Source organism: Dromaius novaehollandiae, chromosome 4 (assembly GCF_036370855.1).
Source record: "Dromaius novaehollandiae isolate bDroNov1 chromosome 4, bDroNov1.hap1, whole genome shotgun sequence".
In the NCBI taxonomy this organism is placed as follows: domain Eukaryota; kingdom Metazoa; phylum Chordata; class Aves; order Casuariiformes; family Dromaiidae; genus Dromaius; species Dromaius novaehollandiae.
Window position 1 is genome coordinate 73,651,338 of NC_088101.1, and position 25,886 is coordinate 73,677,223.

The window sequence follows — 25,886 nt, forward strand, 5'->3', positions numbered from 1 at the left end:
TTTTTAGTGGTAGAAAATGCAAGTATTTCAGCCATATGGGGCAATTTTCATCTTCAGAGTGAAATGAAAGAAAAGTAAAAAGCCAAAATCCTCTCTTTGAAATTTACTTTGTTTCCTCTGACTATTTTTATGTGCTTTTCCTTACAGAAATCGTCATAAAAACTATTACAGTTCCCATCACCTTGCACAGCAGGAAAAACAAATCTGAATGAAGCATTCTTATGAGATACTTGCCATCTCATCAAAGATGCTTGCCATCTTTCAACCTGGCTCCTGGAATTAGGTTTTGAATACAATCTAAAAATCCAAACTGTATAGACCCAAACTATGAAGTAGGTTTGTTAACGCAAATATTGAAACTGTTAAAAGGTTCAGTTCTGGGTGCATACTTAATTCTCTCTGCGAGTGATACTATGTCAAAGTGAACCCTGCCAGACTAAGCACTAGAGCCTGTCTTTGCAAGAGGCATGTTTCATGGCAAAGACTTGGTGCTTGGACTCATAACTGGGTTATCACAGCTCACTAAGCACTCACGCATAACCCGAGTAACCACAGCCCTCTTCCACCTCAGCTCAGCTGCGTTACCTTACTTTTGCCCTCATCTGAGAGAAACACGGAGAGTAGGTGGTCATTAAGTTAATTAAGGCTCTGAGCTCCTTCTTGAGATGTTTCTGTGAAATCTGTGCTCCAGTCAAACACTTTAAACAGTGGCTTTCTCTTTTTAAAAGGCACAGAGGAAAAGCTTCCAGGAGACTCTTACCCAGTGATTATTGCAGTCAATAGAAGTCGCCTCCAGTGGCTTCAACTGGCATTACGTCAAAACCCAAGGAATAGCGAACTGTGTAGCAACTTTTGCATACAGGTAGCTTAAGTCCCTGCATCATTTACCAGCTGAGGTGGGAAGTCTTTTTTGGTGGTAGGCAGGAAGAAGAAATCGGAGGATTGTGAGCTCTCTTAATATCATCTGCTGAACTCTTCAGAGTTACCTAGATTTCTTTCTGTTTTGTGACTATACTTTAAGTTTCTCTGAAGTATGTTGATTAGTATGGATGTTTGGCTGCAAACATAGTCAAAGTGAAGCATGGTATACAGGGAAGGTAGTTCTAGGTTTAGGAAGCCCTAAACTTGGTTTGCTTTCTCCATCTAGGAAAAAAACATAATCATTCAGATGGTGCAAAAGCACTGATCTGATGTTTTTATTCTGGGTTTGTGGGGGTTTTTTTCTTTCTTTTTCTTTTTTAAGTGGGAGCAGGAGGGAACAGTGCAAAGCATGAGATTGCTGGAGTCGTTGGTTGCCTAAGATAATTTCCAAATGGTAAAAAGCAAAAGATAACCCTGCCAGGTCCCCTGAAATGCAATAATTAAGAGCATGCTCTCCTAAGACTAAGGGATGGTTTGTCTGCTGCTATGTAAGTCGCTACACAGACACAGCAATACTTTGATTGTTTTCTCTTGTTTCTCTCAGCTCACAAGCAGCCAAGCCAAATGCTATGCTCACCTCTGCAAGTGTGTTCCACCTTTCGTTTCACATTTGTTCCACCCAATTAGATATATATTTTTATACTTTAGATTTGAAAGCAGGAAAACAAGTTACCTAAGAGGAAAAGCAAACATACCAAAACTATAAAAATGATAAATACAATTTTCCATAGAGGCTGTCATTTGCAAAGGTGAGTTCAGAGAAGAATTCATCGCTCAAATCCAAATTTGATATGTTTTCATCCCTGATGAATTAGACTCGGCAAACTATATATATGAGTGTATTTTTATATATATACATATATATATATATGTATATATATAAAAATACACACACACACACACTCTGTTTTACATTATCCCATGGTAAGAGCTCAGCTGTTTTAATTCTCATACTTAAAAAAAAAAAAGAAAGAAGGATTTGGATCTTGTGCCAAGTTGTCAGCTAGATGCCCATGGTGCGCAAATGTCTGCATTAACAAGCTTAGCTATGAAGACGGCATGACCTTAGGTTTGGGAAACTTCTCTAGCAAGGCTGTCTCCTTTTGGCCAGCCATAGATGATTCCTTTTGCACTTTCTAACCTGCCAGATGGATACTACTGTATTACTACTATATCTATATGATATAGCTGTATATTCCAGCTATAATATTATATAGAGAGAGTATTGGATTATTGTATATATAGCTATAATTTACTTTTTTCAAAGGAAAAAGAATGGAGTTCTGAATTCTGTGGAACTATATGTTGTAAACAAATGTGGGATAAATATCAGTATACAAGATTATATACTGCTTTAATGCAAAACCCTAAAAAAAACAAGGTTGGGCAATTGATACTCTGTAACTGACTGCCAGAAGGCCTTCTCTTTCTAATAAATAAATTCATTGATCTTTGATAGACTGATCATCTGGATAACTAACAGGGAACAAGAGGTTTTCAGATGTGTGTTGCAAGAAACAGGAATCAACATGACCCAAACCTAGAGGAAAAACCTCTCAGAATAGCTCCATTTCTGAACACTGATGCTAAAATAGTTACTAAGGTGTAATAAGAGAAGCAATTTCCTCTTGTCAAATATGCTTCAAAGAGGAATTTAAGGATAGGAAAGTGATCCTTAATGGTAACTTTGAGGTTTTCTTTTGAGGCATCAAAAGATGCATTAAAACTTTTTATCCAACTAGAGTACAACCGTCAGATTCATATACAAGTCCCTCAAGGAGCAGGACATATTAGCGCAGTGCTTAGTCTGGGCTAAGCCAAATATTCTCGTCCGGTATCTAGCGAAATCTGGGTTTGACAGAGCAAGCAGTGCATAGCTGAGATAAATGATCTAAGCAGCTTAGGCACTGCTGCGGTTGGTTTAATTAGTATGAAACATTTAGGAAGGAGACTCAGGTATCACGCTGTGCTGATGATGAACCCGCTGCTCAGTTTGCCAATCAAAGGCAGCAAAGGGCCAAAGGGCCAGCACAGCAAATCACTAATACTAATGTGGTAGGGTAAGTCCACACTAGGCAGACACGAAATGCTGGGCACCTTCTCTTGAAAGGGACAGAGGAGAAAGCAGGGGATAACAATTATCTGAAGATTTCTAATGGCAAGGGAGAGTTAAATAAATGAATAAGAAGAGACATGGCAGGGGAAAACAAAACAGAATGCAAGACAGATGGATGCTTGTTTTTACAGTACATGATTCAGGTCCTATTCAATGAGCAATTAAATTTAAAACTAATAGGAAAATTAAAAAATGCATAACTAAAACTGTAAAATTCATTGGCACAAATTGGAATTAATGAATTTTTATAGGATTAGCTATTTAAATTTATGTTAAGAGTCACATTTAAATTAGGCAAGAGAAATAAAAAAGGGAAAGGCTACAACCAACAGAAGACAAGAAATTTCTCAGAGGAGCTGAGCAGTCTGAAATTGGCCATTCTATCATTCTTTCACCTTCTTTTAAGATGTACAGATCATTTATGGAGACAAGATGATGCTCTGTGTGAGCCTTGTACTCAAATATCCTGTCATAATTTTTACAGGTTACAGTGAGCACTGTGAGCTGACCTAGCATTCAGTAGAAGAAGGAAATCCCAGCACTACCAAAAAAATCAGATTTTCAGTCTCACAATTAATGTTTATATATATATATATATATATATATATATATATATATATATATATATATATATATCCTTAATTTTTCTCCTTACAAGGGAGCTTTTCAAATCTAAATTGGAACATGATGCCTAGTGATTATCACTGGGAAATTGTGTACTGAACTTTCTTTGCTCTTTTTAAGAGCTTTACTACATTTTAATGACTCCATTTTGCAAAGCTGTTGTATGGTACAAGTTTCTGCCTCTTCTCATTGTTCATAGCCTTGTCTAATAAGCATTACAAATGAGTGTTAATAAGACAGAAAGAAAAATGTTAACTGTACAGCAATAGTAGGAGGAGACTCAGCATGTCTGGCAAATTTGTGTGGTTTCTGTGAATGGGGACAGCTGGTTTGGCTTATTGGAAATTTAAGGGCTCTTAGTAAGTACTTTTAAAATATCCTCAAACTATGTTGCTAAGTGGGGTCAGCTTTGCAATGCAAAATAACGGGGTTTTGCAACAGAGTCCAAATGAGGTGGGGGCTGCTACCACGCAGAACGTAGGTGGTGAGGAAGAGAGGAGCACTTTGGAATGCAAAATCGTTCACAGCTCTAAGATAATTTTTTTTTTAATTTAGAAGCAACAGAAAATTGTAACGCATCATAGATGCTTTCTTCCACTGTCATTAGCTACTCAGGACTACTTTTAAAATATGAGTTTTGAAGGCAAAGATTTTTCTTTTTTTCAAATTAAAAAAACATCTTGACAATACTTTCTTCTGTACACAATATTTGAGTATGGACTGCTTTTTGAATCGATTATACAATAAACACATCCAACAGACCAACAGTAGTAAGTTCTTTCCAGTCCCAGATGATGGTGATGTTTCCTTAGGTTGTTTCTACTTCATGATTAAAAAAAAAAAGAAAATACTACAAATGCACAATACAAAACTGATTCAGCACTGAACTTCCAGGCTATAGTTCCTGGAGAGGTTTTACTATTAAATATTGCAGATGTGGTTTGAGATACTAGGAAAAATTTGTGGACATCTATCCTGAAGAAAGCTAGCTGGCATCTTACCCCTTGCTTCCATTGCAGGTCAGGGTTCCACTCAGAAGCTTTATGCAGCACTGAATATTCACACAAATGTTCCCAGCGGTGTCAAAATGATTGATTACCGATGTAAATGAGGGCTGATAAGAAGGTGAAAAATTTTCAAGACTGGATTCAGCAAATTTGCCTTGTTCAGCAAACAGCAAATACAGCAGATATTACCAACCCCCCTCCCCCATTTTGAGAGTCTCTAGATTTAATATACAGCTAATCAGAATACTACTAATACTAAGAGTGAAGTTAAAACCAGCTCTACAATTTGCTTTGTATTTTGAGAAACTGCTCTGTAGGAATTAGTAGAATGAATGGATTTGCCTTGGGCAGTTATCTGTAATATTTTGCCTGACCTATATACACAACTCGGTGCACAGTGTCCCGCTTACAACTTACCGGGTTATGCTGAGGTTCTCCATATTATCACTGCTGGCAGTGGATTCACTCCTCAGATTTGAGATCCATTCACCCATCTTCAGCCTAACAAACAGAAGAATCAAATGTTTAGTTTAGTCCTTTAACATTTACTTAAAGGGTAAAACTTCGGAGCTTACGATGCTGACACATGATAAATGCTTCATCAGCTCTATGACCTTTGAATTTCATACTGATGAATTTTAAGAGTTGTTTCATTCTGTATTTTCTGGTGAAATCTTAGCATTTACATATATCTCTTTCACAGCAAAAAAAGCCCCTAGCCCATGCTTCTTTCCATGCTGCATACGTCTTAGATTTTCTTGCATTATAAAACCAAAAAAATAGCCTTACATTGTATTTATTTAATCAGTCCTCAAAAAACATCTTCAAGACTCTTGCAAAGACTATATTTTTGGCACCTGCATTTATGTGAGAGCTATAACAGCACGAAGATGACGCAGGCCAGGGACAATAAAAGTCTAAGAAGGTGGCAAGGCTGGACCGGTCGCCCTTCCTCCCACTGCCTGCCGGCTCATGCTCATTGTGGCTGCAGCAGCTCACCCCTCGGCTGCATGGACCGCGTCCCAGTACCAGCTCCGATGAAAACTGGACTGTGATGGGAATGCGAGAAACAGAAATAGCAGCTCAAGCTGCTGACATGCCCGGCCACGGCCCGCTGGCTGCCCGTGAGCTCAAGTGCAGCTGCAGCACCTTCGAAACAAAGCGACTTCCCAGCTAGCAGAGACGCCCACAAACACTTCCACCTTAAGGAAACCTTACTGCTTAAAAAGACATGATGTGTAATGGTCAAAAGTTTGCTTAGCTTCAGGTGTGCTAGTCCACTGACAATCACCCTGCTATTCTATAATGTTGCCTAGACTTTGCTTTTTATTTAGTGAAGCGAATACAGTTCTGCCTCTGTAGTGACTAATAGCTCTGCATCAGATGTATTGCACTGCAAAAAAAAAAAAAAAGAAAGAAAAGAAAAGAAGGCAAACCATAGCACTGAGTTATACAGTGGACAGTTTTTCCTTACATATATTTAGTTCAGCATGATGAATGCTCATCAGTTTTAAAAGCCTTTCATAGTTATGATGGTAGTGAGGAGTGCAAGATTTTTTTTTAATAATTATTTTAGAATAATTGCTGTTTTCAGCTGTCGCTGCTACAATATGTTCAAGCAATATATATGCACAGAGGACTGTACATGCCAGATTCCCGGAAAGTCTTGCTCTAGAGTTAACAGTGCAGCTATGTGATTAGTTTGCAAGATAATTTACAAGTGCAGAGATCTTTGTATGCAAAACAGGGCATGCATACAAAAATGGTCTAGCGTGCTAATAAATGCATGCAGCTGCCAGAGCCAATCATGCAATCATGGAAATTGTATGCAAACTAGGGGCATAATTACATATGTATTATCATGTGTAGTGTTCTTTATATATATACACACATATATATATTTATAGTAAATACATATTATATCTGACCTTATGTGCCCTACAAGGTTGGAAACAAAGGCCATTCTGTTCTCTTACAGTAGTAATCCATAAAATCCAGTAAGCTGCATCTCCTGGCACATATTTGATTAAGTGTAGCTTTATTAACCTGCACAAACTGATACACTTTTCTAGACCAGCCCTTAGATTTTTAAATTAAATTATTTATGTATCTGTGAAGAGTTGAGTGATTTTTCTTCCCTTAGTTGGAAAGGCAAAGTTATATAATGAGTCACTAGAATAGTTATATTCCTTGAACTATAAATGCAACAGCACACAACTAGTAAAGGGGATTTTAGTTCCCTGCTGATTTTGATTTTTCCACATTCATTCCCAGTTATTGATGCAAAGGGTTTTGTAAAGCTATCAGTGTGCCTGCTCAATGTCCACGGTCCTGCTGCGCTGTCTGTTAAAAACACAGGGCCAAATAGCAATAAGCTTCAAAACATAGCTCTTCCTGAGCTTAGAGAAGTTTAGAAAACATTGAAAATAAGTCCTCATGAGTTGTTTTCAGTCTAGTCCTATATAAAACATATTCAGAAATCCTCGCGTAGCTTAGCTAACAGCCTTGAGCAAACACAAATTTTTATGTTCTTGTTAATACTGAAATAGTGACACTCTTTCCTGTATTGCTTCATTTATACTGGCAGTAGAAGGGGAGCCATATCAATCTATTAATGCCCACATCTTTATATATACTCAAGCACAATGTTCATAGAAAAAAAAATATGATAAAGGCCAAGAACGCAGGTCCAGTCTGTTGGGGTTTGACAGCTAACTGCTAGGTTTACACACAATTAGATAAGCAAAAGCCATTTCCTTACGCAAACTGGAGCTGTCTCCCATGCTTGTACTGGCCAAACACCGCGACAGTCCAGTGAGCGCTCCCGGGATGCATGGACATGTAACACCCTGCTCCCGAGGGGCATTTTGGGGGACACCGTCATGGGAATGGAGGAAAAAAAGCATGTTATTCATCCTCCCTGTTGACTCCACTTCAAAATGACACCAACACATTGAGAACATACCTTTCCTTAGTTTCAATGTCTTGTGTTAAACAAGATTCCCATGGTGCCTTCATTCTTCATAAACCGTACGAGGAGAGGTTTGCAATTGTAGCTAGTACGTTGGTTTGGAACTCATCTGTCGGCTTCTGCATTATTGATGCAGACAGTATTTTTCAGTCTTGCATGTTCTTTATGAAAATTGTGATCTACACATTTTTCAGTCAGACTGTAGGCCCACAGCATGTTTAAATCACTCCTCAGGATTCATAATGAGTTGCCATTCAATCTGGCTGGTAAAAGCTAAAGCAGATCACCAAAAAAAAGCCTTTCTGAAATAAAACATACCCCAAAAATATGTTTTGAAAACAAGGTTTTGTGGTCGTGGCACACATCAGTCTAGGAGGAAAGAGTGAAAGAACTGGGGTTCAGAGGAGAAAAAAATTAAAAAAAAAAAAAACACTGAGGAGACCCAACTATGTAAAATGCTGCTGCACGAAGGAAGGAAATAAACTGTTCTCTGTGCCTGAGGTGGATAGAACAAGAACTAGCTGAGATAAACTGCAGTTCAAAAGCCTTTATAGCAGTAAAGATAGGAAGACACTAGGGCAGCTGGCTCTGGGAGCTGGGCAAAGTTCCTCTCTGGATTATTCTAAGGAATAAACTGTACGAAAGTGGTTTAGATACAATTAATCCTTCTTTGATGCGGCACTAGAAGGCTGCTGTGGAGCTCCTTTGAGTCCATGACCTACGACGGCGCTGTGCAATACTGTCCTGGGCTTCACAGGCCTAAACGTCTGGAGCAAATCACTGGCAATATGTTAAAAGGCAGGATAAAGCCAACAGTATCACACCACAACAACCGAAAACTGCATAGCAAGCCGTGGAACATAACAACAATTTCCCTTATTCCTTTGAAGTGGCCCCAAATCCCCACGGCCCTGGCTAGGAGAGAGCAGCGAACGGGGATCTCCTGAGCCATGAATCAGACACATCTGTTTCTCCCTGTGGAACAACCCGCATTCCAGCTACTCTAATCTTGCATCATTTTCTCCTCTTTCACACTGTCATCAAGGCCTTTCAGTGCAATTTTGTTAACCGACAGGGTACAACAGATAATTGTTGAATTTTTGAGTGACTTCACCCAGAAAAATCCTCTCTTCTGCTAATTCATTTATTTCTGTCTCCAGCAGGAGCACGCTGCAGCGACGACCATTTTTTCACATGTTCAGAGCTTATTTAACCCTGAAATTTATTTTACAGTTCAGCAGAGAAAAAGTTAGCCATAGCCATACCAATTGCATTACTTCCAGTTAGCGCTGCCTCCAGTGTGGCTGCTATATTGCCTATGCTTTTCCCATAGAGACCAGCTTCCTCTTGACTGGGATTGGGAGGGGGGAAATTGATGGAAATAGGAAAAATGTGAAAACATGTTAATTTGCATGTAAAGTTTAAAATGCTGAGCATATCAATCTGGAAAGTCTACTAGTAATTGCATCTGAGACTTACAACATGTAAATGACACAACATTTCAACTACGCCATGTTTTAAAGCCACGTGACAAAAAAATTGCTGCTGAATAATTTTATTCTCTCAGCTCAAGCTGAATGGCAGCACCGGTTTTTGTAGATATGCTAGAGCGGGACAGCGCAATTCATGTCCTGTGGGCTGGACCTCTAGGTGCCGTAAGTGAGCTCCCCTTTAAGGCAATGTGGTAAAATGAGAGTGTGAACTTTATCATTAACCATCATGAACTTTCAAAGCATCTTGTTGTGTGCTGGTAATTTGGTAGCCACAAGTTTAATCTCCTGAAATAAGTCATGATAATATAGGCTTAAGCAACAAACACCATGCTGAAAACAGAGAGAATCTGGAGTCTCTTCAATATGTATAACATCTGCTCCATGATAAACATATGCTGCACAATTGCAGCATGTACTTTCATTAGCAAAGGTAGTTAACATCTTGGAAGAGCTCCCCATTTACTTCCAATAGTTATATAGTGTCTCACCATAAATATTTTTACTTTGGAAGAGAGATATCCTGTAAAGTACATTTTAAAGATCACCCTTCAACAGTACATTTGTATGGACCTAGTAATGTTTATAATGCATCTATCAGGGTGAACTATGGCACATGAAGTGCATGACACTCTCAACAGCTCAGATGTCACTGCCGTGCCAGCTAACACCACATGACAAGCGGTGGAGTTTGGCCGGTGTGAGAGCCAGTGCGACTGGAAGCGGAGCAGTGACTGTGGGGAGGCTGGCACCTCCGGGACCCATGTGCAGACCCTGCCTGCCCTCACCAAGAGCAGAGCAGTGGGACTCCTGAGGAGCTGCTCTCATCGCTGCTCATCGTCTTCTGAAGGTCTTTTTCTGCCTTTGGAGAGGGTGTTTGGGGGTACCTGATGTCTTTTTCTGGGATAAAGATTGTCACACGAGGCTGAGAGGAGCCAGGAGAGCTGGCCACCCCACCACAGCCAACGCAGAGCAGAGTGCTTCTGAGCAGCAGGATCAAACCAAAGGCAACGCAGTCCACGCGGTGCTGCCCACAGTGGTGGCCTGAGGAAGAAAGGGCAGCCTATGCTTTCACCCCGCTCCTACCATCTAACTGGGAGCACAGCACCTCACACTAACGTGGGAAGGGAGAGAGGAGACCTCTAACATCCCTGGCCTCCTTTCTGCCAAGTCAGTCCTTCTTAATCTGCTCTCACACTTTGGAACCAGACAATGAAGATATACTATTAAGTGCTCGACATGCTTAATCATTACTTCTGTTCAGGGCTGGAACACGCTTCAGTGCAAGGCACCCCAGGCAGGAAAGGGTCCTTCTCTCTCTGTACTGTCATCTCTTCCCATTATTACTGTTGCAAAAGGCATTTTGCAGCACAGATCTGGCCAGCCCATGCTTCGTTGGTCACATCTCCCTCCCGGGCACTTAAAATCGCTCTCTCGTCCTCGGGCTACGTCACAGCACCAGTAGCAAGGCTCAAACGCTAGTAAACACTCCGAATTCCTGGCGATGAGAGGAAGTGTCCCAGGCAGTGCCCCCTAAGGCTGCTCGGCCTGAATTTTCCTATAGCCGACTACATCACACACCAGACTCGTTCTTCACAGAAGCTGCAGGAGCCTGGGGTAGCTGCTGTCATCTCCTGCTTGTCAAACATTGCTAGGGCTTCTCTTCCTGGAGTACGTGGTTTATAGCTGTAGTCTGGACCATTTAAAAGTGTGCACAATGTTGCTGAGGTCAGGAGAGCTAGTGACCCCCTGCCACAGAGAATTTAACTGAGGGTGAGTCATTCGGAAGTACTCCTGTAACAGGCTCTGAAGACGCGCTTACGGTTAGACGCAGAGAAGGCATCGCTGTGTCTAGCACCCAGGTGCCTGGCCGACCCGGCAGCATCCAGAGCCCAGCGCGAGCAACACGAGCACCCTACCCATGGCAAGCAAAGTGTCCTGGAAACCCCATAAAAGGTTTAGGCATAGCTGGAGGTGTCCGCTGTCAAAGGCACAGCAAACTCTATCTTCATATTAGAGCTTCTCAGGTATATACCTACCTATCGGCCAGTAAAATCTTTATCTTGTCCATAGGACTCTCCCTCACATATGAAAGGATGGTGAAAAAACTCTCATGCTGATGAATGTGGTGAATAATTGGTGAATATTAAGAGTTATCTTCACTCTCTGGCAGCACTTTGCCATCTGCTACTATATCTGAATGACCAAAGAACTTCTAAAACAAAAAAAACCCAAGTAACTTCAATAGTGTAACAAAAACAGAGGAATGAAATGTACCCCTAAAATTAGGGCCGGGCCCTGAATTATGCTGTTCATATTTTTTTACATTATTATATAGAGTCTAAAGCTTTCTTCTGCCAGCAAAATAAAAATAAGTTTTAAAATAGTTTTAATATTTAATTTTAAATAGTTTTAAAATTGTCCACCCCTCCAGATCCCCAGTCCCCCAATAGTTTTGGACACACAACTGTTATGCTCATTTCTTTCACTGCTCACAGATTGGCACGAGCATTCGGCAATGTTTAGTTTCTTGGGTTTTTTCTTTTCTTTTTTCAAATACTTAGTGATAAAGAACAGGTTTTTCAAGAGAGCTTGAAATGCATTTGAGCAATAAAAGAAATGGTTAGATTTTGAAATGAAGTGGGCATGGAGATGAGCGATGAAGCAAGCATGGGCCATGAGCATCTTTGAAAACTGGCTCTTCTGTAAGCACCTGAGGTGAAGCTGGGTGCTGGGAAAAGATCTGGCCTCAGCTCTGCAAGCAGAGAGATTTCCAAATCTGGCTCTTTCAAGTTATTCAAAATAATTAAAAAATGTTATGGTTTCACCTGGGCTTTAAGGAGCATGAGTTAACTCAAGTGCCAGCTTTTTTGTAACAGTATTCATGCAGAGATCAAAACTGCCTCAGTCAAATTCCTGTCCAACTGCTCAGTACTGTAATGATCACCTTCCTATTTTGTATGTTAAAAAAAATAATTTTAAATAGAAAGATATGACATATGGGGGGGAAATGAACCTATGAATTATCTAAATTATTCTTTCCCTGTCTATCCTGACATTGTATCTTTTGTCAGGGAGATCAAGGTTGCTGGAACCACCACTTTTAATCACATTTGTGCCGGGAATATCAGGCTGCATAGCTGAGAAATGCGTGCAGTTTGCAGCAAGACTGAGAAAAAATAAGTAATATCTGGATACCATGGTGATAAGCGAATGATAACACTACATTGCTTTCCCACCAAAGGTACTGCCCCAGATGTAACTAGGGCTTTGTTTCCAAGATCACATACCTAAATTTTAGATCAACAAGCTGAAAAGAGTATTTTCTTGAAATAAAAATCATCCTCCAAATTCTGGCGAGGCTCTGACCATTATTGTGCCTATGTAACTCTGCATACATTAGCCCCAGGTTTATGTCACTATAATGGTGATAAAATCCTAGTCCTTTACTCTTGCAAGGTGAAATGTAAATTTTATGCTAAGGTGAGATGTGAGATGTTGAGGATGCTCATACGAGGAAGTGGGCTTGCCGAGGCACTGAGAGACGGTCATGAAGGCTAAACTTAGTCCTGGGCCTGCAAGCTAACCTGTGTCCTGGGAAGTCTCTCTCTCTCCCCGCTCTAGTGGATCTAGGAAGATGAGCCCCACTAGACACAAGTTAGCCTTTTATCATAGTGCCTCGCAATATTGTACTTATTGCATCATAAATAAGTGTAGGCAACCATATGACCAAAGAAGTATAGTCTCTTTCCAGGGATTTCTATTGGAATGTGCAGTGGCATCAAAAGGTCAAAGGCACCTCCCAAGCCTACATGGACCGGGGTGATTACTGCACACTAGATCTTGTATAAGCTATAGCTATTGCCCTGGCTTGAGCTGGCCCTCTAAGGCCCAGTTCACACCCTCGCCGCTCGCCCAGCGACACGGCAGCCCCAGCTGGCTCCAGCCTTTCCTGCCCGCTCTCCCTCAGGCGTGAGGAGGGGGACGGAGGGGAGCAGGAGAGCAGGTCTGCGCCAAGCACAACAAAAGGTTTCAGCCATCACAAATTATCAGCAGTGCAGGTTATCAGAAATATCTTTTCCTAAATAGCCCTCTATCATTTTATGCTACATTCATGAAGAATTAAGATACTACTGCACCTTCAGTGCATTGGCTAGCACTTCTTTGGGGACAGCTAACCTAAGTTTTGTTTTCAAGCATAGCTAATGGTGTGGAGCGCTATGAGGAAGACAGTAAGGCCACTACTCCATTTTTCCCCTTTACAATTTGCTTTAATCAGTGCTTGTTCCATGGCTGGAAATGCTGTGTAAAGGTTACGACCGCTGTTCACAGCATACGATCTACATACAGGGTTTCCTCTGATGGTAATGTACAGATAGGATGTTTCATGCTTTGAAAATCACTTGGCTCAATTTGTACAATGCTTGCAGATACTTCTAGCAAAAAAGATGGTATAAATTACTGTTTTCATAAGTTGTTTTCTTCAAATAAGTATAGACTTTGTGTAGGCTCCATTTTTTTTCTTCATGGATCCTTCTGTTGATTCTTAACATAAAGCAAGGCACTAAAGTGTAATACAATTCCATTAAAAGCACAGATAATCAGACGGTTCAGTACACAGGTTTTGATTTAAAAAGAAATAATTGATTCTTCACATTCATGACATTTATCTGACTGCTTTCAAAATGATTTGGCAATGGAATAATTAGTATTATTTTCACAGGTTAGCAAAATCCATTTTATATTACTGCTATCCATTTCAGGAAGCCATGATAAATAAATAAGAATAAAGTAAGTAAAATATTTATCGTAGTCGGTTAGAATATGTGGACATGTTTTCAGCTAATGGAGTTGAAATTTGTGGCATCAAGCCTTATAAACATGTGTTTGGACAAACAAGTACTCATAAACCATTTCCCTGCCATCTTGTATCTCCACAGGAAATTTTTTATAAGTTTTGTCTGATAATCTTTCCAAAGTTGGAGAAATAAATAGCTTTAAACCATTTTAAAATAGCAAGCCCATAAGAAAAAACAGTGTGTAGCTGCAGAAGATTAATTTGGTCATTGTGAGACTCTGTTATTGCAAGTGCTTTCAGCCATTGATCACGTCCCAGGCTCTGGCTGTGGAGGACTGGGTGCACTATTTGTAAGCAGCTTAACTCTGTCTGGGAGCAGAGGGGTGGCAGAAGCTCCTTGTTTGATTGATTTTCTAGAGACAAAGTCAACATAAGTCTTGGCCCCATCTACGTCTGCACAGCACTACATGTAACTCCGGGTGTCTGGTCCTGACTGCTGGTCCCATGCTCCTGGAAAGCCAGCGTTCAAGTTTTTCAGCTCTGGAGTCTTTTTGAGGATGCTTGGGATTCAAGAGCTGTCATGCACACACAAGCTCCGAGCCCACCTGCTTGGAGGAATAAGCTGACTTCCCTCCGTCCGTTTCAGAGCTACTCCAGATATAACATCCCAGCATCTGGACCCAAATTCATTGTGTAATACGTTAATGCTGCCAGAGAAAAACATATTTTTCTATCGGTTTCTAAGACATTTTACAGTATGTAATCAGTGTGCGTTAAGTTCCACAATTTCTTACCTGCGAAGGCTTGAATTCAATTCCTAGAGCATACCCATTACATGTGCAATGTCACATGAGTTGTTTCTGGGATCACTCTTCTGTCATTTAGGGTAAAATTCAGCCTTCGTACATTCTCCATATACTTCAGAACAAGAACTGTGTAAAAGATGGTGAATGCTGCAGTTTGGCCCAAGACCTGTATTAAAATAAAAGTTTATTCTGAGTATGACACTACCTTTCAGATCACTCTAGAGAAGATATGAGTCTGTTCTGTCAGCAGAGAAGATAAATGTCTCCCTTATTGTATTTCTCTTTTTCACTCCAGCAGAGTAGCAGGTTATATTTAAATTCTGGAGGACACCATCTCCTTGTCCCTCTCATTGGAAAAGATTTTAGTTACTATTTCAGGAGTTCTTTAGCGAGTCGATATTTCTTAGACCCTCTTCCAAAGTCCGACACTCATGAAGCTCCGCACACTGGTCCTATATAACTGTTTGTTTAATTTGCACTCAGAGTATCTTATTGCACCGCCAGAATTTGTTTTTCAATTGAAATTTTAATGGGCTTCAACAGTACCATCCAGCTGATGCCTAGTGGAAACCTGTTACCATAGGTACCAGGAAACCTGCTGCTTTTCCATGTGGTTTCATGGCACAGCTGCCAGTGGGATCCAGAAAGCGGCCAGGGCGCTGCTCCCTCTGCTCTGGATCCACGTCGGCTCTGCTCCCCAGCCCCTGCCCTGGGGTGCGGACAGCCGCTGGCGTGTGGAGGCGTTCCCGCTGTCGTCCCCCATGGGTCACGAGACCACAGGTGGCACCGGAGGCAGAGAAGAATGGGGCCCCTCTCACTTGAGAGCAGCTCATCAGAAAACAGATACTATCCCCTACAACCTCTTAAGTTTAAGGCTGTGCCTGTAAATCAGAAGTGCCAGGGAACTTGCCTGGCCACTGGGACCCTGTTGTCTATAGCGTTAAATCACGACAAATGTCCCAGGCTGAGTCTTGTCTCACGCCAACCGGCTGTCTCCCAAGTGCTTCGCAGGCAGAGCCGGGGTGGTGGGGCAGCCAAAGACCATTGCTAATAAGCAGTTTCTCATTTCTCTGTCATTTCTTACTGTAGGGCACTGTGATGAGTTAGTACATCTTAGTAATAGGTCACATTTCCCCACTTTTGGGTGACAAGGCTTGTGCACAGCATTACTGGGTCTCAGTAAAGTGTCATACAAAACTTTCTGATTACATCCTTTCAAATATAGAGCAGGAAAACATAGATAAAAGCTTCTAGGTCCAGAGTTGTCAATATTTTTCTATTTACAGGCTCCTAAAAAGTTTCCGCTGGATTCACACACTGCTGCATGCAGTAAAGCCTATTGACAATACAATTACTTTTCTTAGATACTTCCCTGTACCTTTCAAAGTAACACACAATCCCCCAGCAAGCAGCCACAGGCCAAACCCATTTTTCTAAGTGTAGTGCTGTGCTTTTAGGCGGAGGAGAGCTGCCTTTTGGTTCACAATGTTTTTCATATTGTACTAGAGCTCCCTAAAAGAAAACGACTTTCTTAATTCTTTGTGATTGTCAAGGGACAGGGTGGCAGAAGGTGACTCATTTTGGACTAGCAAAAAAGAAGAAAGAAAGACAATGCCGAAGTTCCTAAGTTCAACACTCCAAAAATGACTTTCAATCTGACAAGCCTGAGTGGAAAGAGCACTTCACCAGACTCTGAACTGCAGCTCTGCTTAGCTCGGGAGCTGCAAAGCACAGGTCAGGTCAGCGAGATATGCAATGGAGGGCAAAACAGAGAATACTGACAAGTCGTTTGCCTTCACAGAAGAAAAAGAGAGGAATCATTCTGACATAAATCTTAAAAGCCTGATGAGCATTTTCCTCTTAAAGGGCATAAAAGAGGAGCAAGTATAATTATAAAAAAGAGTGAAGAGCCCCGGGAAGAATCTGGAAGACTCTCAGAGGACCTGTGTATGAAAAACACTAAACACTAGAGCAACTACTATATTATGAAAGAAGTTCCCTGGGGATTTCTCAAGTACACAATTCAGATTGCTCCCTGAGAACAAAGCTGTTGCCATTCTCCAGGGAATCTCCACTGGGGCATAAATCTGAAGCCTGAAAGCGAAAGGAGATGATTCATCGCTCTCCCTCTGGTGGGCACCCATCTTGCCTAGAACAACACTGAATAACCAGTTAAATCCTGAACAAGGTGATCAGAGAAATACTGATTTCTAAGTAACCTATCACCAGCTAAAGATACTGTCCTGTGATGTAATGTTTTCTGTGGCTTGAAAGATTTACTATATGCTCAAGACTTTAATCAAATTATTACCTGCATGTATTTTTGAAAGCCATGACATAAACTCTCATCACACTTAACACATTTGCCAGTTTAATTTCTTTGTAAAGAAAAGTCACCTTTTTCAGAAAGGAGAGCCAGTTTGCACTGTTTTGAGGTGTTGTGGAGTACTGCTGGGGTGTAGTCAAAAGAGCAGTTGCATTTTGAACAGAGCTGCATACAACAGGTAATGAAATGAACAGGGACTGGGCAGCTCCTACACCACAAGGTGCCCAAAAGACAAAGACATGGAAGAATTTTGGGAGATATCCATAATATCTTAAATGGAGCCAACAGCATACTGGTAAGAAGTTGTAACTGAAATTATATAATAAATTCCGTTTACTTGCTCTCTGGACAATTTCGTCTTCACTCCAGCTAGTAATCTATCCTCCAATGAGACCATTACTAATGTTTCAAATGTCAGCTACTTCCAAAGAACCATCAAGTCTTTTTAAGTAAGCAGCTTCAAAAATAATTTCTTCTCCACAGGTCATTAATAATACACTACTATTGAAGTATTTCATGCTTCATGTTGGTAAGATGGACTAGCATATTTATATTTTAAATTACAGGAACCATCTCAGCAAAACTTACTGCAAAATAAGGATGGCTGTCCAGGCTAACAAAATCAGCCTGAGGGATTTCTACAGTACTCCCCTTCCTGTTGCAGCCAGAGCAAGGAATAAAAGACTGGGACCAGAGAATGTAAATGTGCAAAAACCTTCCTTAAGGCTGTTGAAAGTGCTGCATGATTAGAACAGCTCTAGAGCAACTACATTAATGTTATGATGACAACTAGATACATGGATGTATTTCTTCCCAAATACCATCAAACCTCTGTGTCATAGGAAACACCACCACAACATGCCCAAATAGGAATCTTCTTAGCTTCTACCACAGCTACGAGCTGGGAATTCACTCAGTCATACCTAGTAAAGCAGTGTTCAGAAAGCCAGGTGGAAGAACAAGGCCTACAGCCCCTCTTAGAGTATATGTTTACAGCTGTTTGCCTGCTATGGAGCTGGTAAGACAATTCAATGTCTTTCCCAACCTTGCTAGAGCAGTCTGGATGGCAGAGACCCTGACAAGTACCAACTGTGGCCTGCAAGAGAACAGGAGATTCAACCTAGTGTACTTGCAAAAATATAGGTAGAAGGCTCCTTTTAGCCTCCATGCCCCTTGCAAGCAAAGCAGGACTGGGCAGACCTGCACAGTGTATCCCATGCCTCTCAGCAGTGTTTTCTTTCATTCTGAAGATCACATACTTCAAACACAGCCCAAAATCTTTGCATCTTATAGTCAACATACTCTCAAAATGTGTCTTCATTGGAGAGATTGACTGAATGGCCAGCATCTGAGTACAAAAAATCCATGCTAACCTAGAAAGAAGTGAGCACCCCTACAGGAGAGCCACAGCTGAGCTGCTGTGGTCTAAGCCCACCAAAGGACATCAGTGCCCACGGGTGAGGGCACAAGACCTGGCCTCCAGGGTGGAATACAAAGTCAGCATGAAGCATCCAACTTCCATACTGTGCAAAAATTCCTCAGAGGCACTATCCAAAAAGCTCCTGGAAAGATGTTACCTAGAGCCAGCAGCTGTGAAGCATTAGGTCTTGGAGCGGAGCTAGAGCCAGAGCTCAGGTCCCGAATCAAGGCTGCGAGATGGGTCTCCAGCCAGTTGGGTCCAGGCACTGAAATCTGCTGGGATGGTCTTCAAAGAGCTACACTGAGACCATTCCTTTCCTTACTGCTAACCTGACAGTCAGCCTAGTGGTGGCCTAGTGGTTAAAGCACAGGAAGCAAGAGACCTGAGCTTATTGCCTTTTTTGTCTGGGATGGGATACTCAAACCCCTACTTCTCAGAACAATTTTGGAGTTAAGCACTGAAGCCTTTTTACAGCATTGGTAAGGCTTCTGGGGACACGTCCCAGGCATCTTTGTGATCTTTTCCTCTTTGAGTTAAAGAAAAAATTGTCTGCCCTTCTAGGCATAACAAGGAATTGCCAGTTCTACAGTTCAGATCATGACTCAAACCTAAAAACCGTGAGAAAAAAAACCCTGTAATCTGGGGGGAGGCAGAAGAGGATAAATCAAATTACATTTCTGGTTTTTGTGGTTTTCTAATTCACCTTCCCTTCTGAAGTAGCTGTGATAACTGTTGTTTGACATAACTCCTCGCTAATTTCACAGAGGGAAGTTCTCCTCAGATAAAGGAAAATAATACTCCTTGATTATACTTGATTCCTTTCTGCCTCAGTTTCTTACCTCCACTGCGTAAACATCCTGTCCAAATTTCCCCTTCTTTTCCTCCATACTTTTGTCTGCCTGTAAGTGATCTCCTTATCTCCGTCAATCAGCTGGAGTCCTTCCAGCTGAGAGCCATGCCCTGCTCTCCCCCACTGCTCCCTTCTCTCCGCCTTCAGCTCTGTTTCCCCTACCCTCCCCATCTACAGATGCTTCACTAATTTACCCCAAAGATGACTGCAAAGAGGCAAGGGCCGTTGTGATGCTGGTGTGTGTTTTCTGTTCCTCCCAGCCCCTCACTGGAAGGGATTCAGGGAGATACCTGCCTGACAGCCCTGATAAACTCTGCAGGAAAGACGTACCCTCTATTTGGAGAGGAACAAAAAATAAAAACTGTGTTAGGAAAAAAGAAGCATACTGATCCCCCAAGCCATGGACAGTCCCAAATAGCCATCATGACTGTGCTCATAGCACTGAGGTCAGCGCGATGACACTCATGTGAAATGACTGATGTTCTGAATGTTCACAGACCTCAAGTTTAGACCAAAATCCTGCAACTATCTCCATTTTTTAGAAATTGCTGGAATGGAACATGACCATTTTACTGTGGAACTCCTGAAAATGTTGTGAATAAAAACTGAATGAGGTTTTTCTACCCTGACTGCTGAGTCTCAGTCCTGTATTCAGAACTGAGGATTAATTCCCAGATGTACATATGTTGTGTGTAGACCAGCTCTGGTTGCATTTTGCTGTACGGCTGTGTAATTGCATGCTATGTCCTACCCCACTAAGACCAGGTCACCTCTGCCCTGATGTTACACTAAAACCAGTTGGCTTTAGTTCCTCTATTGTACTGGGAAATGGCCCACAGCAGTGGCTGCACACGGGCCAACAGTCAGGAGGACAACAGATGTATCAAAGGGGGCTTAGTAAAAATAGAAAGATAAACCTTGCTTGGAAATAAATTTGCTTTTGTCAGCCTGTGTCTTTTTTAGCTGAATTGGAAAGAAAATTGTTAAAAGAACTTCTGGGCTGGATTGAAAATGGATATCTGAAAAATAGCTTCTAAATAAGAACAAATGAGCTTAATAGAGTAGTGAGTCAAGCTGCTGAAAGATAAAGAGAAAAGATTTCCTTTTATAACAGTAATGATAATTCCACTACCATAACTATCTTTCAATGCATGATTGAAGGTAATACTCAAACAGACAAATGAGTGCATCATTAAAGATCATAATAGTCATGCATAATTGGGAGAGAGAATTGAGAAAGTTGAATTTCATCAGATTGTCCATGCAAACAGCAAATCCTTCAAGTCAGTCTATCTTCATCTTACTCCATTTCCACAGAAGGCAACAGGCAGCCACCAACTCTTTACCTTTGGATTTTTTTCTCTTTTTTTCTTTAAGGCAAGTTTATGGGTACAGCAGGCAGCTGGGCTAATCTTAGAAATACTGTAGCATAAACAGGAAAGTGGTGGGGACCGTTATTGCCCACAAAGACCCTTGTGTCCTGCCCCCTGGCTGGCTGGTGCCCAGAATGGAGGATGTAAAGACATTACATTGAGTAATTGCTGGTGAGAGCAATGAAATAACACGGCCTATTAATGTGGTGCTGCTGACAGTCTCTGGGTGTTTGAGTGGCCTTACACTGAAGTAGATTAGATACTGGGATGATTTTATACTAACAGGTCCCACAATGATCTGGAAGCAGAAAAAAAGCAGATCTGAAATTATTACTGAGGAGAAATGGAGAGAAACAATAGAAACAGGGAAAAAGGAGAGAAATGGCAATATTGGCCTCAAAAGAGTTGTCCTGAAGTAAAATTGTCAATCTACAAAAAACAGATATACCAACGTAAGTACTACACATGGCTTCTTTTTCCCTGATACAATATTTCATAACCTTTATCAAGAAAAGAAAACTAGGAAAGCTGACAGAAGGAAGGAGGAAAAAATGCAATGATTCTTTTCTGTTCAAAGTACTACGTAATTGACAGAGCAATGAGACAATCAGATATCTTTGCGGTTATGGTTTTGTGCCATCTGTTATGTCTCCCTCCTGAAAAGCAACAAAATTGGCTGTAACACCCACCCAACGTGGAAAATGAATAAAACATCCAGGAAGAGTTTCCCTTTCTCCAGCCCACACAGTCTCTGAAACTTGAAAACCATGTAAGTCTCTAGGAAAGGAAACAAGAGCAGGGAATTTGGAAAAACTGAGTAACAAGTTTTGGATAAAAGTTAAAGCATTCAGTAAACTTGCAACAATCTGTTGTTTCAGCTTCCTGCTCTTTGCTTTCCTTTTTTATTTCTGGATTGGTGAAAGCCAGATCTGATATGGTGCATCTCCATAACCTTGGATGACCAGACTGCTATGAACATCTCTCTGGAGCCTCCCCACTCCATGGCTGCATCTAGCTCAGGCCCTGGTCCTTGTCCGAGCTACTTTGCCAGCATGTCTGTGCCCTATGGACCTCCCTGGTCACAGCCCCAACCCGCTGCTTCGGCTTCCCAGCTTGACCTCAGACCTGCATCATCCCGATGGACGGGTTGATGACTGGACTCTCAGCTCAGTCTGACTAATGTCACCAGACCAGCCCCACTCCTCTTGCTGGGCTATGGTGGGAGTGCACCCATGTTGGCGGGCTCCTGTCCTGCCCACTTCGCTGTCACCCTTGGCTCCCGCTCGTCATCCTGTACAGAGCAGCCTGCACTTGCTGCTCCCTGACACAGCAGTCCCACTGCTGTATGACACCGTATCAGCCACCAAAAGTCTCACTTTGGCTGAGATTGCTGAATTTATTTATTAATTGACCTTTTCTGGATATTTATTGAATTTATGAATGTAGTCTTAAGACTGAATGCTGAACTGAACTTGCTTGGATTCAGCTGAATCTAAGAATTCCAGAAAAAGATAGGTTCAAAGGGACCCCAGAGGTCATCTCATCCAACCTCCTGCTCGAAGCAGGCTAACTTCATTACTAGATCAGGTTGTTCAGGGCACTGCTCAATTGAATTTTGAATATTTCCAAGGATGAAGATTCCACAGTGTCTCTGGGCAGCTTTGTCCAGGGCTTAACTACCCTCATGGTCATTTCTTTTCCTTATTTCCAGCCAGAAATCCCTCATTACAGCCACTAGCCATTGCCTTTTGTCCCTTCTCTGCACACCTCTCGGAAAAGTCTGGTTCCACCTTCTCTATAACCCCATTTCCCAACCACTCCTACTTTATGGTATCATAAACTAACTTATCTAAATTTAAGTGTCAGTGTGTGTTGGCTGCAGCTATGTTACTTTTCTGCTGATCTCAGAGTAGAAGAATGCTATAACGACTCTTCTGTACCAATAGGTTCCCTGCACACCACAGGCATTTCAGCAGAATCCAAGATAACATAGGACATGTCTTTTTTATAAATGAGATTACAAGAGGTCTTTTTTCCTCCCCTTTCTCCACCAGACTTCAAACCTTAACTTCCAACTAACATCTAAGTCTGATGGCACTAGGACAGAAACTAAATACGACAGTTTGTATTGTGGTCATGAAACTATCTATAACCTCTCTTCTCCTCTGAGACAGCACTGACACAGCAGAAACAGCAGTTTTGTAATTTACTGTATAGTCACAATATATAAAAGTCTTATTGTCTACCAATAAAGTGGAGACAAAATTTTTTGCTCTGGAAGTTTCAATCATTATTTGCACCATTTTCCATTTGTTATATCTTCATTTCTTTCCTTTTGTTGAGAAAGTCATTATTCCAGGACTTTCCATTACATTCCACAGTTTTCATATGATTCCACAATTCTCATAGGTTCATGACAGATTTCAGATTCAAAACAGCTTTTCAAGAGTGCTTGGAGGAAGGAGACCTTTGACAACTTAAAGTAGAATTGCCTTTTTAAAGAGAAAAGGCATAAAGTGCAAGCCCCACATTTATGAATGAGACTCCAACGTGTTTCCCTGGAGCAGCAGCAAACTACATAGAAAGCAACACAGGGATTCCCTTTTGCCCTCTGCTCTCATAGAGTGAACATATTTTCTTTAAACATGGCTTTCTACAGTTTCTCAACTGATTGGATGACACTAGGGAGAAAAAGTTTAATGATGCCAGATATATAATGCATTCATCCTGCATCAGCTCTCCTATACTGAGTTAAAGATCCCATATCTTCCTGAGGGCCAGCCCTCAGGAATCCCAGATCCTGGAGACACGAGAGAAAGTCTGGAGAGAGGAAGACTTTCCCTTGGTCAAGGAAGATCAGGTTAGAAATCAGTTAGGCAAACCTGACACTCACAAATCCATGGGCCTCGATGGAATGCACCCACCAGTGCCGAGGGAGCTGGCGGATGTTATTGCTAGTCCACTCTCCACCATCTTTTAAAGGTCGTGGAGAACAGGGGAGGTGCCTGAGGACTGGGAGAAAGCCAGTGTCACTCCAGTCTTCAAAAAGGGCAAGAAGGAGGACCCAGGAAACTACAGGACAGTCAGCCTCATGTGCATCCCTGGAAAGGTGATGGAACAGTTCATCCTGGATGTCACCTCTAAACATGTGTAGGAAAAGAAGATGATCAGGAGTAGTCAGCATGGATTCACAAAGGGGAAATCATGTTTAACCAATCTGATAGCCTTTCTCTGATGGGATGACTAGCTGGGTAGATGAGGGGAGAGCAGTGGATGTTGTCTACCTTGACTTCAGCAAGGCTTTCAACACTGTCTCCCATAACATCCTCATAGGTAAACTCAGGAAGTGCAGGCTAGATGAGTGGACAGTGAGGTGGATTGAGAACTGGCTGAATGGCAGAGCTCAGAGGGTTGTGATCAGCAGCTCAGAGTCTAGTTGGAGGCCTATAGCTAGCAGTGTCCCCCAGGGGTTAGTGCTGGGTCCAGTCTTGTTCAACGTAATCATCAGTGACCTGGATGAAGAGGCAGAGTGCACCCTCAGCAAGTTTGCTGATGATACCAAACTGGAAGGAGTGGCTGATACACCAGAGGGCTGTACTGCCATTCAGAGAGACCTGGGCAGGCTGGAGAGATGGGCAGAGAGGAACCTCATGAACCTAGGGAGGAATAACCCTGTGCACCAGTATGGGTTGGGGGTTGACCTGCTGGAAAGCAGCTCTGCGGAGAAGGACCTGGGAGTCCTGGTGGACAACAAGTTGACCATGAGGCAGCAGTGTGCCCTTGTGGCGAAGAAGGCCAATGGTATCTTGGGCTGCATTAGGAAGAGTGTTGCCAGCAGGTCGAGGGAGGTGAGCCTGCCCCTCCACTCAGCCCTGGTGAGGCCACATCTGGAGTACTGTGTCCAGTTCTGGGCTCCCCAGTACAAGAGAGACATGGCACTACTGGAGCGAGTCCAGCATACGGCTACGAAGATGATTAGGGGACTGGAGCATCTCTCCTGTGAGGAAAGGTTGAGAGAGCTGGGCCTGTTTAGCCTGGAGAAGAGAAGACTGAGAGGGGATCTTCTCAATGTATACAAATATCTGAAGGGAGGGTGTCAAGAGGATGGGGCCAGACTCTTCTCAGTGGTGCCCAGCAACAGGACAAGAGGCCATGGGCACAAACTGAAACACAGGCAGTTCCATCTGAACATGAGGAAAAACTTATTTACTGTGAGGGTGACAGAGCACTGGACCAGGTTGCCCAGAGAGGCTGTGGAGTCTCCTTCTCTGGAGATATTCAAAACCCGCCTGGATGTGATCCCGGGCAATGTGCTGTAGGTGACCCTGCTTGAGCCGGGGGATTGGACTACATGATTTTCAGAGGTCCCTTCCAACCTCAGCCATTCTGTGATTCTGTGATTCTGTGATATACACATTGATTTATTTTAGTTTTGCTGCCTTTAAAATGCAAGAAACTTACTGCATGAATTATTCACCATACAGCTGGGTCCAATAGATAACTTCTCAATAGACATGTGCATTCACACTGGAAACCACCATCACTTACCCTCCAGTTTGAAGAACCTTGCTTACATGACCAACAGACTTAAACTTAGATTTGCCAGAGAAAGTGGAGGAGACACACACCTAATTAGGACCTTCAACAACTAAGGATCTGTTTAAATTTACAGTTCTTTATTTCAAAAAAACACCTGAAGATAGAAGAAAATGATAATAAAACATAAGGTGGCAATATTCCCCTTGAATACTTTTTGCATCTCAAACTTGGTTATTTCTGCCATACATAAAGGCATTTTTCTGAGAGCTTTGCTAGGGCATTAGGTTTTAATCATGATTTGCCTAATTGATTAATAAGAATTGATTGTTACTTAATTTGTAGACCAAAATCAGGGTTGAAACAATCCATTGGTCACTGGGGAGGTAGATCTTACTTCCTAATGGACTTACAAAAACATGATTAATGACCAGAAATCTTTCTATCCAGTTTTCTGCCCATGATACCACTGTGTGTGATGCATTCCCATGTAACTGGTAGGAGGATAAGCTTCTCCCTTCTAGATCTACAGATCTCTACAGCACACCACTGCTATGCACCGCTCTTCCATATCACTCTTTTACCCAGTCTGCTTGTGTGTGGGGATGCTCCCAGCTTTGTGTTTTATGGCAAGCCCTGCATATGGAC